This window comes from Macrosteles quadrilineatus, unplaced genomic scaffold (assembly GCF_028750875.1).
Source record: "Macrosteles quadrilineatus isolate MER2022 unplaced genomic scaffold, UCM_ALF_1.0 Scaffold_1__1_contigs__length_201487025, whole genome shotgun sequence".
Lineage (NCBI taxonomy): Eukaryota > Metazoa > Arthropoda > Insecta > Hemiptera > Cicadellidae > Macrosteles > Macrosteles quadrilineatus.
In genome coordinates this window covers 199,687,851-199,704,818 of record NW_026542594.1, presented here as the reverse complement: position 1 = coordinate 199,704,818, position 16,968 = coordinate 199,687,851, and the positions used below count along the sequence as shown (strand labels likewise).

At 35.7% G+C, this 16,968-nt stretch overlaps 1 protein-coding gene across 8 annotated transcripts in view; it reads left to right on the top strand.

The window, feature by feature from the left end:
- The first annotated feature begins 1,099 nt into the window (after positions 1-1,099).
- Positions 1,100-16,968, top strand: part of LOC128994129 (receptor-type guanylate cyclase Gyc76C-like) — a 127,994-nt gene continuing 112,125 nt past the window's right edge. For 2 of the 8 annotated variants that reach the window (XM_054418479.1, XM_054418487.1), the window contains exon 1: positions 1,107-2,111. The gene's annotated coding sequence lies outside the window, so the exon portion shown is untranslated. Of the gene's footprint in view, positions 2,112-16,968 lie in introns of all 8 variants that reach the window. The other 6 variants (XM_054418425.1, XM_054418434.1, XM_054418442.1 and 3 more) reach the window with 6 other exon arrangements.

Below are 16,968 nucleotides of genomic sequence, written 5' to 3'. Positions count from 1 at the left end.
AGCTTGACAAGTCATCTTGCCCCATTCCACACTCACCCTTTATTCTTGTTTTTTTCTTCTTTTCTAGTTTGTTAAAAAAAAACTGGCTTGGTTGAATTACCATGTAGCCACACTATTACACCTTAACATGAATGTTCTATCCCTTCATTCTTATTTGGGTTAAAATATGCCTTTTATTGCTTAGTGCTTCCCCATCATAAGCCATTGTCACAGGCATTTTTTAATGGTTTTTATGTAATTTTAAGTGTTATTCCGTTTAGCCTCTATGGCATATGCATTTTAATACAATACCGGCAACCGGTATGTCAATATTTAACCAAAAAAAGGCAAACAAGAAATTCTATGTGCTTCTTCTCTTTATTAGTAGAACAAAAAGAAGCAAAACGGGTGTTTTGTGCAATCACTACGATCACTACTGACATGCTGGTAACCTCCAACCGGGTGAACTGTTTGACTACATTGCCGTAAAATGTTATAAGAAAGCTACACTCAAAACTTGCAGTCAATGAGTTTATAAAATGATTATCATTTAAACAAGTCCTCACCCTTGTAACAGTACAAATCTTTCTATTGCAACCCTGTTGACATATTAAGGGAAATTTACATAGGATACATAAGGTTCTAATGGATAAAATCCCGTTTCAAATGTATGTTATTCATCATTTCATAAAAAATGTAAAACTAAGGTGTATCATGTTTATTTTAAACAAAATATTTATACTTGTATGACAAGAGTTCTATAACAAAAATTAGGTAATTCTTTTATTAATTTCTCGATAAAAAGATTTACTGCATAACATGAATTGCTAATGTTATGGAGTATCGGAGGTTATTTTGTTATTAATATTTTCAGGTAGGTAGGCCTACAGTAAGTACTGAATAGGTACGATGCCATAGCTGCTAGTACATTAGTCTGCTTCTGCCAAGAGTGCAGATAGTTTGTATTGTTGCTACTAGATGCCAGGAGCTGCCTATCAATAGCAGTCTACCATCAGTGTGGCCAACACAAAAACGTTTCTAGCACGTCAGATGATACGAGGCGCGGCAGCTGGATTCTCGTTTTGTAGTTGTGGTATTAGTGCCAGTGTTCAGCAACAGGTAGTGGGTGATGGTTGTAGTGTTGTTTGAAACTTTGTGGTGAACTTAAAACTTGTCGGGTACGCAGTAGTATTTATCGGTGTTATGTATTTTGTGCTATTTGAAGAAAATAGGTGCCGTTAACTGTGAGTCAAAATAGTCCATTCTAATTTATTTGAAGTCATCGGGATTCAATTTTAACCTCTCCACCACAGGTCGGAGTTTTAGTTCTGTCGCTGGTGACTTGGAAGTTAGTATAAAGTTGTTTAGATCACATATTTGTACTCTGAAGGTACACAATTATTATGTTTACTATATGTTTTGCTCTCGACGACGAATTGTTTCACTGGAGATTGTTTGGTTCAGTCCGAGTTTGTTATCTTATTTACCAAAGTCTAACGTTCGGGAATCAAAACAACTTAAACTTAAGTTAAACTTGATGCTTTCCTAGATAATTTCACTGAGTAAATTATTTATTCAACTAATTATTTCGCGTTACTATACTGACAGGCGTATTTGCTCTTTGTAAGTTAATAATTTACAGGCCTTACCCAAGTCAAGTGTAATTAAGTTGGCTCGGTTTCTTTTTTTAGCCGTAGTCCTTTGTTGATCTTTTTTCGTCCTCACTTTCCTTGTAACTGGACAAAACTGTGTTCCAACAAAACTTACAGCTTGCTTTTGAAATTTCAGCAGCCTTGAATAAATTTCCACAACAACATGAGCTATACAGACGACGAGACAAGTCAGTGTTTGTGACGTAACAAAATCTAAAAATAACTCACAGCATTTGACCTCAGCGGTTTGACTCTTTACACATTAGTGTCATAGTGGCCCATCTGTGGTTTTAAAAGTTTAGACCTGTCAATATTTTGTTATTTCATTATTTTACAAAGTGTGATGCGGAGCAACTTTAACGGATAAGTCCAAGTGCGGGGTTTGTTTGGCGATAATCCTGGATTTCTGTGTAAATTGATAAAGAAAAAATAAATTTACAATCTTCTCAAGGTCTGATTGGAGTCTTCAAACATCTAATGGTGAGTAAACTTGCAAAGTCTCAAACTTATCAAACTAACATTTGTGTTTAATAGGCCTAGATTATTATTTGCGCATACATCTTTTTAAGCCCAGCGATGCTGTACTGTATTTTTGTTTAACTTAATCGTAGGTTAGTTAATGAGAGGTGACTATAGTAACTTACTATAGAGTGCTCGAGATGAGATCATCTGCAACTTTCTTTATTCCTGGCTAAGATAGTATGTTGACTCTTAAACTATGGCCATTTTATTTAGGTAGACCTACTTTTAAATCACAAGAACATATTGCACTCTTGAATTTGTCTAAAGGAAAATCGGGCCGATACTCAATAGGCCTAACTTTGCTCGAATCTGGCCGAACGCTAACTTAAGTTTAGTTTATACTAACTTAGGCGTACAGTTATAGACCTGCAGACTTAAAACAACCACCGGTATTAATTTTTTTTTATTTAGGTAACTTACTGTACGGTATTTAGTAGGCCTATAGTTTCATCAAAACTATCAAGAAATAAAGTTAATGCTTGACGATTTCACAGGTTTCTGCTACAAATACAGCACTTGTTTGTTTGGAAAACGTACATACATAAGGATCGATTTGAAGGATTTAACTTGATTGGGGTTTAAAATGGCAAATATCTACCCTATGTAAAGGCTTGTGTAACTTAGTCTTTCATTATAGTATTTGATAATACAACGTATTGATTGTTAATATTTTTTACTAAATATTGCATTGACTTTTTTGCTTCTTTTAATAATGTACCGGCAGTCATGATAATTTCGTTTTACAACTAAGCTGCGTTCATACCGGAACTAAATAATTCAATTTTTTATTTTTAAAAAACTTTTGCTGAATAGTAACGGTAAACTTAATTAAATCTTTGCCAACAAACCTGTAGAACAGTTTGTTGCTAACTCCATTGTATTGGTTTTGACGTGGGAAGAAATTTGGTTGCTAAACTCTGATTTGGTATTCTTTTTATTCTCTAGTCAACTTTGATTTTAAATCATTACAAGCAAACCACACAATTACCCAAACTTTAAGCGGGGAAACAATTGCAACTCATGCCTTGACTGATACAATAGTCAATGCTGATACATTCAGTTGGTAGCTAGACTATGTTTAAGTTAATTAGGTAAAATTACTCCATAAAATGTCCTTAGGAATGGTGAAGAAATCATCGGTTGTCAGTTTAGAAGAGTGGATTTCACAATAAAAGATTACTTTTTTATTTCGAGATTGTTTTTAATTTCGTACAACACAAGAATGGGGGGCTGAACAAACAGTGTGATATAGGCTATAAATATTTAACACATTTGGTCTGAGTGACATTGTGCCTTCTCTAACCTCAAAAACTTGATACTATCGACATTGTCTCTGTACTTGTACCTTGTGTTGAGAAAAAGATTACTGTACCTACGTCTTTGTAAGGGTTCCAGATCTTTTTTTAGATTTAAGACAGAAACGAAAACAATTTTAAACTATTTAGTGATGGCATAATACTTTTCACTCGGTTTTAAATTTTGACATGAGAGAGCCTTGATTTCTTATTCTAAAACTTTTGTGGGTTTTGTTGATGTGCAGCTTTTGGCATAGTAATGTTCCACCTTCCAGTCTCTTATAATCTAAAATATACACGAGGCAAGCCGTCGCCGTCTCTTAAATAACTTGAGGATTTTAGACTTTCTATTATAAAAACATGGACATGGTTTTTAAGTTAAATAAATAACATATATGCTTTAAACTGCTAAAATGTTTCTTTGACGTTTTATAACAAGTTATCTTGGCTACTAATTCAGACAAATACAGAATTCAAGTTGCTGATAACTTAGGCTATGTTTGGCTGTGATTAAAATTTAATGTGTACCTATAAAATAAATACAATTAACTGGTTAAAATTACTTACATCCCAGAAACAAATGTTTTTATTTAAAGGACGTTGAAACCTTGACCACAATAAAACTCCCCCTGCTCAACAAAAGAATTCTCAAGGGATATTTAACTTAATCTTCTCTTTTCTCTTCAAATTTGTCATGCATCGAGTGAAAGCATTCATAAAATGTTCAGGGACTCCAGATTTTCTTGGAGACATTATTTAGGCATACCTTAAAAGTTTGTTTTATTTGACGACCTTTTACATTCAACCGGTTGGTTGTCGCCATACAGGATTCGAATTGGATTAGTGGACTGTACTAAACGGAAGGACGGGGAGCTAAAAATATCCTCTGTGCCACGCCTGCGACCTCCACCTCTGTGCTAGGTGTCCTGGACCTGGCTATCCTGGTCATAAAGATATCCTGGACTGGCAGTGCAGTACATGTGTTTTGATCAGGGGGTGTGTGCACTCCACTTGATTGTCGATCAGACCGACTGTTCTGATCAAGTGGAGTTCGAGGAAATAAAGTTGTAGGTATTGTAGATGGGTGTCTAGGTGTATTGCAGCAATAACCTTTTGACCAATGGTAAAAGACCTCACAAAAGTATTATTACCGGTTGCACCAAGCTACAAGGCGTACAAAATTAATATTTAAAGTTCACCCACAGTTGTTACGATAATCGACAAATACTTAATCTCTCCTGCTTTACAAACTTTTGCGATATTGGCACTTTTTAGCTGGTTACCATTATCCTTTCTCGCGAGTTTCCATTTAAAGCATTCTACAGTAGAACCTTGATAAGAAGACACTAAAAAACAAGTGGCCCTTGATAGCAAGTGTCATTTTCAAATATCCTTGATTTTATATTGCCCTAAAATGCATGTAACTGCAAACCTCCATAAGGAGTCAACCTTGATAACAAGTCATATTTGATCATCTCCATAAAAGTCTTCCTATCAAGGTTCTACTGTATATGGTTTGACTTATTTTGATCGGTAATGTGGAAAACAGAGACACGGACAAGTTGATTTATTTATCAAACCACTTGTAGCGGGGTGTATAAGTTAAGGGCGAGGGGCGGGGTCAATTGAAATTTGATTACCCTCTGCCGCGCGCCACTCTGACCCGATCAATTAATTGTTGACAATCAGCTGTTTGTTGGTGTCAAAGACCACCGAATGGTGGCTACCTTGTTACGGACTTGCACGCAGATTGTGACTATCGTCTGCTATGGCAGACTCGGTAAACGTTCCGGACTTTAAAAAAATTAAATTAAAACGATAAAAAATTATTTTTACAAATGAATTTTGTCACTACGTGAATATAAAATACAAAAAGAAGGAACACTACTTAGAAATCAAACACAGTTTCATAAATTTTTGCGAAATTTACCCAGATGTTATTTGTCATTGGGCTATGAATTAATGATGCTATCTAACAAAAAAGTCGTCGTTGGTTTGGACCGTCCCCTTAAAAAAAATTAATAAATGTCACTGGTGAAGTAACAATGCAAAATGCCCATCATGGTTCTTTTAACTCTCATAAATAATATTACTTGATAAGGAATTTCGGGATTTAGCTTAAAACGAGTCCATAAAGAATATAATATCTGTGAACACATTTTGGAAGGCAGCTAATTTGTGTTTAATGTTTTGGAATACTTGATTTGTAATTCGGAGTCATTAAACAATTAATAATAGTGTTTAATTGTTCAATTATGTTGGGCCTGAATAGTTAAAAAAATAACATACAGTTAATGGGTTTTCTCTAAAAATATTTAGGTAATCAAACAACTTATCCAGATTAGAGCCTTTGAGAGCAGATAGTGGGTTTTAACTAGTGATGTGGGTAAATACCCAGTGGGTGGGGTATTTAAATAAACTGGGGAGAATCCAAAGCCAAAAGTCTGGATATTTATAAAAAGTATAAACAGTTGCAATGTTTTGCATAGTTATTAAATTTGTCATGGCATACGAGTGGAAAATTGTAGTAATTTGTTTGATAGAGAGAATAGTTTATGATATATTTTATTATTAATTAAAAATTCTAGAAACTCGTGAAAATACCTACGTGTTGTAAAAGTTGGTACCTCTATTTGGGCACGTTTATTTTTACAGTTTTTCTTGAACACCATAATAAAAAAATATGATGCAGGCTACTCTTATAGTTTTAACGATATATTATAGGTCCACTTGTTCCGATTTTTGTCATAATTTAGGGATCGCTTATAAAAAATGTATATGCTACGCTAGCTTTTCTTTGGGCCGTCAATGGCTCAAATATCGTTTTGGACTTCGTCTTCGTTGTGAGAGTGATACCTGCCTCGATTCCCGGCACACCCAAGTAAATATAAGGATTTAGACCGTTCCCAAGACATTCAGAGTTCACTAAAACAAAATAAATGCCATACAAACTAGGTTACAAAACAACGATACATACAAGCAGGCCTGACGCCGCGTCTTTGATGGGCGTGGTACTTTCACCTTTATGACAAGTTGCACATTCTAATTTGGCCGATGGCTTGAAACAATGTGAGAAATTTAGGTTACACACTCCACGCAACTCGGCAATGCAACGTGTGCAAAGATAACCATTACCGCCGTCGTATCCGTTAGTATAGGCTACCAAGTTACCAAGTCCACAATTGATGAGATTTTAAAATAAATACTTATAGTATATTTCCTCCCTAGGGCGTAAAGGGACTCTTTTCGACCAGAGCTTCAAGCTTACGATAAAGGTGAATTTGGCAAAATGAGTGAGGGTTGAAAAGACACCTTTTTTCTCTTGTGGTAAACAATACATTTTTAGTTAGAAAACGAAAATACGTTTCGTCTAGATAGCCTACCCTCTCAAAACGACTTTGTTTTCAATTTTGCTTGATTCAATCCAATCATATCGTCTATTACGATTGTGTTTTAGTGTACCTACATTATAATATCGATATGTCTAACTATTGACAGTAATGCAAGAATAAGCTACAACCGATATAATCAATCGATACCTAATTTCGATGCGATTGCTTACTATCGAAGTTTACAACAGCTGATTTTTACTCCCTCCCAGGGAGTGAAAGAGCTACTTTATACCGGCAACGCATGCATTAAAACAGCTGTTTTTACCATGACGAAAAGCCCTTTTTTAGCAAAACAAGCGATTCTCTTCTCATTGTACAATTCCTCAGAATAACTCTTGTCCTTATCTTCTAAGACATAATAAATACTTCATCACTTAAAGACTTAGAATAAACTAAAAGTAACAAATTCTATTAAAAGTGTACACGAAATAAAAACATAAAATTTAGTTTTTTAAATGCTGAACATGATTGAATTTTGAAACTGGAATTTCGTTATGCCGAACCGAAGCAAAACCCCCTTCCTCCAAACCTCTCGGTCCACAGTCATTGTGTATTGCAAAGTAACCCAACGAATCGCAAATATTTTAATAAACTAAGGATACCCCATAGGGAACGTTTCTATTGATAGAGCGCGGGGGTTCCCTGAGGTCCCGGGTTCAAATCCCGCCAAATCACCAATAGATGATGCCGCAACCCATAGGTTTAGCCTAACGTAGGAAACAAAGTATACCCCACAATAAGCCTCAACAATACTTTCCATCTAGCCAATTCGCAGAAAAGCCTAAGGCAACATGCTGCAACCCATAATCCCTCGATACGAAGCTAATAATCATCTGATCGAGGAGCTCTGGCGGGAAATTATACAGTTGCAACGGAACAGCGGAATGCAACCAGACTGCAGTGAGCGACTGCATTCATGCATCGGAGGATCATTATGATGAAATCATATCCGTGGATTATTACTGTCAGTAGGCATAACTTTGTACATAACGGCTGTATCTTGTGAGTTGCTGATGTTAATAGACAGTACAGTATGTTCTTGAGATGAATTGTGTGTGGCAACGTCACACCGGCCAGTTGCCATAGTAATAACATACGTGTAAGCATAAACATTGCACATAACCTCCATTATGAGCTGACAGCTGTTTCGGTCGGCCGGGAGTGCGGTGTTGCCAACTCGCCGCTGCCTTTAAAGAGGGAACCGTGGATTAATTTTTTCTCTTTATGAATACGGAGTTGCAACGACTTAATAATTGTCGCGTTTATTGCTGGAATTTTACATCACTGATTGCAGAAACAAATGTTTCATGACGTTATTATGATTTAGAATCTGAATGGTTTCTTTAGGTGAAAAGGGACACGAGACAAGATCGTTGAATAAATTAGGCAAAGCTACTAACACAAAAGCTGAAAACAAGAAATGATTAAAGTAGAGTTTATATTGTAATCTCTACAATAGATATTATGTTATTGCTTAATTCGAGTCCTGGTGATTTTTCTTGACGATTTGAGATACTTAGTTTTTATGGAAAGGAGCATAGAAATGTACGTATAATAAAGTTGGTATCATAGTTTTATATTTGGACACAGGATGTGTCGCTGCTATCATTTTTGCAGCAAGATTTCTCCTTATCAGTAAACTATCATCAGTTCTACCGATAATAATTGTTAACAAAATGGAAAACAGCAGAATCTTTATTTCTATAAATCTTTTATCATAACCAAATTTATAATATGCTGTAGATAACATTGAAAGTTTGATTTTAAGTTCATCAACGCTTCAAGAAATGTAATATGGATAAGTTGTGTAACCAGTTTAATAACAAAAATACAATATTTCCCATTTTAATTTTTTTCGTTTTGATAGTTAAAGCTTAAACGAAGATAGGCGATGTAGTTGACAATGAGTTGCCATTTATAATTTGGCATGAGTTTTGGTCATGATCTCCTCATATACAAGGCCGCGATGAAACTTGCAGTTGGCAACGCCGCAGCTCCGGCTTACAGAAACAGCTGTTGCACTAAGCTTCTGCGGAATGTTTAGGCCTATTTGTTTGTACACGTTTGTTATTACCACGACGATAGGCCGGCCTGTGCGACGTTGCCACACTCCATCAGGTGCGAGAAAATGCTACCAAAACCCACTTATAACTTCTTATAAATGTCAATATTTAATCAAATTGATAATATTAATATCAAGTATATAAATGTACAAGCAATAAAATTAACAGATGTTCTGCGAATTAAGGCATCTTAGTAGGGAAAGGTGACGTAAGATCAACAGTGAGGTCTAGAGAAACGGTTGACAAAGAGTTTCACTTTATCGGTTGACTAAGGCGACGTTAATCAACCATGTGACACCACTGTCCAACTCCAAAGTTCACTGTGACGCTTTGGTCATGTTTAATTTTACTGAAATTTTTCATTACTGTATATACTAGGTCTAAATAACCTTTGAAAACCAATGGAACCTCGATAACAAGTGACCCTTGATAGTGTCATTTTCAACACCTCTTGATTTTATTTCACCCCTACATGTTACTGCGAACCTCGATTACAAGACTCTCGTTAACAAGTCACCCTCTATAACAAGTGTTATTTTCAAATCCCCTTGAATTTGTTTTAGGCTTATTTACATGTTTTTACTACTATTACTATTTATACTACTATTTTTATACTATTTTTATTACTATTTTATTGTCTTTTTTTACATTATTTTTTGTACCTTTTTAAAGCTGTGTTTACCATAGGCCTATCGTTAAAGGTCTTTGTAACTTTTTTATTTCTGAGAGAGAAAAACATGTCCACGAGTACCTAGTGAGATACATTCAACGGTACAAATATGAACATCTGGAGGATTTAACGACGTTGTGAAGCAATCCATAGCGTATTGAATAATTTAACCTATATACAAGTATTTCCTCTCAGTACCACTAGACCTTGAAATGTAAACTTAGTGAAATTTGCGTGAAACTTCCATTAGTCAGGCGTTTATAATAAACAACACATGCATATTACCGAGCCTGTATCTCTTTATAGGGGCTTGTGCAACTAATTCGTTATTAATCGACTCTACTAAATTACCTTCCAAGTTTGTGCGGTTAGTTTTAAAAAGAATAACGAATACTTTCATGGATTAAGAATAAATAATGGATATAGGCTTATAAAACTTATGGTGTGAAGTTGCGGGTTCTGCATTTCAAAGTAACAAACCAAAGTTGTTAGTCGGAATTAAATATTTATTTGAATTATAAGTAGTTGTATTTGAAAACGATGTCGTGTACAATGAACCTGTACACACCAGGTGTAATATTGTTTTGTTGTAAGCTTAATTTGTTCCTGTATGGATTTCGTCATGGTGCGGTCGATTATATTTGACAATTCGTACCTAGTCTAAAATATTTTATACTTATAGGCCTATTGTAAAAAAATATTTTATAACTTATAGTGTTAAAGATTGTGGTTTCTCTAAATTTCTCTTTCTGGCTACATAGATTAATCTGTTTTTCCTTTGCGTTGGGATATTCTTGGGGAACTAAAAAACGTTGTAGGCCTATAGCCAAATGATTTGTCCGTTTGTTTGTTGTTTTGTACGTCTTTTAAATAGATCCCGGACAATCGGATGCCGATATAATCTTAAAAGAATAGTGGCAAAAGAAAAGTGTCTTGCCCAACTAATATTTCACTAATAGGTTCACATTACGATGTATAGTCAGAACATTGTTTTAAAAGGTTTTGGAAATAAATAGCCTAATTCATCTAAGAACCAGTTTTCCATAATATCTGTGAACATTTCATTGTCTTCTGACACACACATTTCATTGTGAACCGAACTGGAAATAAATTGCGTAAGTTTGTTTCCCCCTAGCAGAATAAAATGGAGTTAATTTGATAGGTTATTAATTAGGAAGGCGAATTACTACTGAGCTGATGTTATTATTTCTACGAAAATATAATTGGTGATCACACAAATTAATAAAATGTTAGTATTCTTAAGGTTTGTGCTCAACCTTTAAGTTAAGTTGCCTATGCTTGGACTGTTTATCTAACCGCCCAAGTCAGAAATGTGACCCATCAAGACCAAGAAGCTTCTGTCCGGACGCAGAATGGACAATCGAGGTCTTTGTTTTCAAGACTGACGATTTTGGCTGACCCACATTCATAGAGATTCTGAAAAAAAAAACAAACTGCGATTGAGGGATTGTTTACGATATGCATCCGTTTCGAAAGACCGTAATCGGAACTATTGGAATAGTTATATTTTGTTGAGAAATTGCATATTTAAGTAGGTACCCTAAAGATCTTTGGATAGGACCATCCAAATAAGACACGAACAGTATAGCTACACGTGTAAACCGATCACACGATGATCATGCGGAGACTGAGAGTCAGTCTTGATCTCAGAGAGACTCCAAACAAGACACCAACAGTAGTTACACTTGTAAAACGGAGAACTAGAGAGTCATTCTTGATCTCAGAGAGACCATCCAAACAAGACACCAACAGTAGCTACACGTATCAACTCGATCATGCGATGATCATGTGGAGATCTTGGTCTCAGAGAGACCATCTAAACAAGACACCAACAGTAGCCACACGTGTTAACCCGATCATATGTGGAGTCCTAGAGTGGAACATCAGTTAACTGATTATATTTAGTCCTCACCACTTTCCACTGAGTGGATACATTTTAGACACGCCAAGCTATTAATATCTCCCCTTCAATGTGTGTGAGTGTGCGTGCGTAGGTGTCATTATGGAAATGAAGTTCAATGAAAATCATCCATGTTATGGTCAGTAGATTTCCACCGTAGCTGTCGCATGTGGCTCTTGCTAGCAATCAAAGTTCGATTTTGAGGTTAAGTTGTGGTTTGAATGGGTAATTATGGACTTTGATGTTGTAAACAATTCAGAATATCGTGCCATACTTGTAACTGTAGTTTAACATAAATCTAAATAACCACAGTATACCTTAGCTTTATTGCTCATGGTCAAGTGCTTTCTTTCTTATAGAATTGAATCAAGCTTTCATTGTTGTTTGATAAATAATTTCTAAAATCTCTTAGTTATGAATATTTCAATATTATACGGGATTTTATTGGCTAGAACCTTTTAACATTTTAATTTTTTTTTTAATGTCAATTCGGCGTTTTACCATAGTCGCAAACATGTCTACGATAGATGTTGTCTACATATTTAGAAAAAAATATGTATACCTCCCTCTTCAAGAAAAACCAGCCAACAAAATGATTTCCCCCCTAAAATTTCAACATTGTTTAAGAAAATATAACAAACTGAGTCATCTCATACATACTCAGTAATCTTTATACATTTTGACACTCCCTAACAACAACTATTGTTTCCCTCGTAAATTTCTGGTGACATTTGATCATGTTATAGTTTGTGTGTGATTTAGTAAGCAACGCTCTAGTGGTCGTAAGAAGCAGTCTGAGTCGCAGTGACATGACATCTGGCAAGGAGAAGCCATTTATTAATTAGGCGAACAGATCACAGAACACTGATCACTACAGTAATGGCCTCTTTATTGGTCTTACACGCCGTTACAATGTGAGGCCCTTCTACAGCTTGTAGAACACTGTAATGTAGTTGTAGTACATCATGTTGGCCTTATGTAAGGTATTGCTTTTGATGGAAAAGATCGTACGGAAGATTCGAAGAAAGTCAAATATTGTAGAGCACGTGAAAACGTATTGTTATATTGACTATAACACCCTCAATCAGTGATTTTTCTCTTAGTAGTGAAAATTTTTTCAGATGTAGAATGCATTCGACAAAGTGTTAGTAGCATACTTCTACTGTGGGCATTTTACACCATGCAAGATTACAAGATCTTAGCAGTTCGTAAAATGGCAAACATATCTTGGAAACGTACTACTTTTGACTTTTTTCGATTCGTTGTTCCAAAGGTATAAACAAACTCTCAACACTTCTAAGCTTCACAACCACGATTCCACATTCCAAGCCGAAACGTTGATTTTTCTTGGCGCCGTCTAATCCCTGTTAAATCTCTCAACCTGGGACCAACGCATCGCACGCGTGCCAGCCACGTGATGCTGAGTAACTGTTCCGCGTTGACAACCGTTGAGCTTGTAACCGCTCCTATGTAGTATCTAGTACCTACAGTACAATCTTCACCAAGTTATCTACTCATGACACATGCGTTACGTGTTACACTAAAGGTTGGTGAATAACAACCGCTTTTTGTCAGGTCGGTCTATACTATTTATACAAAGTCAGATTATGAAATTTGTAACAGTAATACCACTTGAAATTCTCCTAAGCATATTCCTACAACCAACCATGTAGCATCACGATCTCAAACACTTTACGGGGGTGGGAAGAAACGTCACGTGGAAAACACGTTGAGTCACTGGTAATTGCTCCGCGTGTGGAACGGTTCCGTGTGTAACCGCTCCTCCGTAGTAACTATTACAACTGTCGCCTCACGACGTCGTCGGGACACCCCGGCGTCCACGACAATCCGTGCGAGGGTGATTACGATGCTAGTTACAAGTAATCTGTTAAATGTTTCGGGTTTCTACGCTTAATTGTGGTCGTAGAGTACAAAGTAATTTAACGAGGAAACGGCGGTTACGCATCGTGCTAGGTAAGAATTTGTGTGTTCGCTTCTTCATTTTTGGCAGTCCTTGGAGGCTGGTGCCCATCTTGGATTAATTAACAGCTGCTCAGGAGTTATTTACCATCCCATAATATTTTTTTCCAAAAAAGGTATTGTGATTGAAATGTTTATTGCGCTGTGGGATCAGACATTGTCTTTGTGGTTTTATAATTGTTTTCCAAAAAAGTCCTTGGAAGCTGACGCCCATCTTGGATTTGCTCTGCCCGCCATAAGAGCGATGTTGATTTCAAACAGTTGCTAAAGGGTTACCAGTTCAATATATTTTTTTCAAATTCCAAAGGGATTATAATTGAAAAATATAGGACACTATGAGCTCTATGAGATAATACATTTCCTTTTTACTTTTGTAATTAATTGTTAGTGGGCAAGATGCTGTGTCTTACGAACATCACAGTCCCTTCGCAGGAGGCAACAGTAATACAGTATTATTTGCAAACATAACTTCTTAAGAGGATTACAAGTGCACAGTTTAAGCTCCTTATGTCCGTTTCAACAAGCTAATAGAAAGTGAAATTAAAGTTCTATAACCGAACCAAAGGATTAACGGTGTAATCGAAAGTCATACTAAATAAGCCTATAATAGACATGCTGTGCCATTTATAGTGTTTGGGCCTAAAAGCGGATCACCATCTGTATACGTAGTTGTCTCAAATTGTAGAAATATACACGTTGAAATTGCGTAAGAACGTTGATAAAGTGATGATTGAGTCAATGAATGATCCAAAAGTAGGTGTAGAGTGCGTGAGCAGGTAACTAAGCGATTCCTTCAGGAACTTGTTCAGGGGGCTTAGGGTGTTAACATACCAAAAGTCCTGACTCCTAGGTGGTGAGCCAGGGGGTGGAGGGGAGAAAAAGGGGGGAAAAAGGTACGCATTTTGGGTTTTTTTATTATATCTCGAAAACTATCAACTTTTTGTATACTATAGTAAATTATAAAATTGAAGAAGATTAAATTTTCTACAAGAAAAGTATATAATGTGTTTATTTTGGTTCAACAGATTACGAGTTATAACTTATTTAATTGATATCTTATTAAAATACTCCTTCCATAAGAAATACATGTAAATTAGTATGCGAAATGGGGCGAATCCTATCCGCCCAAAGGAAATATAACTGATATTCTGGAAATATTGACAAAATTTCCAGTAATTTGACACTTTAATCATGAAATTTTGTCAAAAATTAAAGCGAGGGTGAGCGTTTAAAAATGAGATGATTTAAGGTTTTTTTTTATATTTCCAATAAAAAAACACCAAAACTCGAAATTTTGTTACCTCGCCCTCGCCTTAATTTTGGATCAATTTTATTGATTAAAGTGTCAAATTACTGGAAATTTTGTCAAGATTTCCAGAATATCATTTATATTTCCTTTTGGCGGATAGGATTCACCCCATTTCGCATACTAATTTACATGTATTTCTTATGGAAGAAGATTTTAATAAGATATCAATTAAATAAGTTATAACTCGTAATCTGTTGAACCAAAATAAACACATTATACACTTTTCTTGTAGAAAATTTAATCTTCTTCAATTTTATAATTTACTATAGTATACAAAAAGTTGATAGTTTTCGAGATATAATCAAAAAACCCAAAATGCGTACCTTTCTCCCCCCCCCTTTTTCCCCTCTCCACCTCCTGGCTCACCACCTAGGAGTCAGGACTTTTGGTATGTTAACACCCTAAGCCCCCTGAACAAGTTTCTGAAGGAATCGCTTAGTTTCCTGCTCACGCACTCTACACCTCATTCCTTGACTGGACTATATTTCGTAATAGCATTGACTATTGGATACTGAGGCTACAGATTTCTGTTGAATACGCAAACACTTTTAGCTCGAACTGAAAACTGAAAAGTACGCAATTTGATCTATAATCACTCAGTTACCAAGAAACTACCCAGTCAATTGCTATAATTGTTTGGCCAATTGAAATATTATGGAAGTCTGCAGGTGCGCATTCGGGACCGTTCTTGTTCATATTGCCCAACCGGGGGCTGGTTATGGTGAATTATGGGCGCCGAATTTCAACATTTTCCACCAGCTGTGCCCATGGGGGGCGTCCCAGATGCAATCAATTTGGGCACTAACCACCCGTAACCTTTCGGTTTCGCCCCCCCCCCCTCGCCTGACACGACCTTCGTGCTGTCAAAACGATTAAAGGACGTCAACCTCAGGCAAATTGTTGTGATTAGCAATACGTACGGTTATAATATGGAAAATAGCACTGATTGATATTCTGATTGATTGGAGACGCCGACACACAGGGAATATATTTTGAGAATTAGTCGTGGGTGTAGAATGTTGTATGCAATATTGTTTTGGCATTGTAGAATTCTCACCCCATTGTAACATTTGAAGCATGTTTTTGTTGGTTCATGTTGGTGACACTGGGTGATAGAGTCGACGAAATTGTGTTGTGTTTTATAGTGTTAATTTAATGTATGATTTTCTTTTTGGTTATATAACCAGGGGGCGAGCTATTTTTTTATGATTTCGTGTTATTTAGATGAATGAGGTTTTAAAATCAAGAAACGAAAAATGTTAAACAAAAACACATCCTAGCGGAACCGTCACTAACATTAAAGTTGTCTTCAGCTTATCCACAAGGATGAGGAATCTACTAGGGAGTATGTTTAATCGATGGTATCGGTTAAAATTTTTGCTCCAAGCATTGCGTTCCAAATCGGTTATAGCTCTGTGGGCACAGCTCTGTTATATATATATATATATTGTTCAATGGTTAATGATTACAGGATAAACCTTTCTCTAGTCTTATAGTATAAACTGTGTATTCCATGGTCTTACTAACTAACTAGCCTTAATATTTAAGTAGCAAACTTTGATTTTTAGTTAACCCCTATTGAAAGTTAGTTATTGTCTTTAGTTGGCTGCATGGTGAGATGCAAGTTCGCGAATCAGTCAATTAAAATTTCGAAATTCAACCGAGGGAAGAGGCTGTTATTTTGGATGGGGATGTACAATTTTATTCAGACTTTCAATTTTGTTTCTTACAAATTCATTTTTCAATATGTTGCCTCCATTGTTTAATTTTGGGTTAGTAAATAGATTTCTTATAGAAGTCTTTTCTATAATTATACGTTTTTGAATTGTGATAAATTACTTTAATTCATTATATAGGTTTTTCAGATGATTTATACGAATTACACTACAATATCCTTTAAATTTCCTGCGACAATGGTATTCAAAAATGAACTCTTGATTTGTACCATGTGTAATATGAAAAAAGTAACCTAAAGCAAAAATAATACAGTTTTGAGTGAAAATTAAGTCTAAAAAGGAAACAAATATACTGAGAGAGTTGTTACGGCTTGGAGTGTACCGTAATAATGTTTTGGTTCAGAATCATAGATAATTAAACAACAAAAAGAACCAAAAACATTGCAATTATAAATAAAAGGTGAAAACATTGAGTACTTTTCATTCATCACTGATCTTCTATTTTAGAA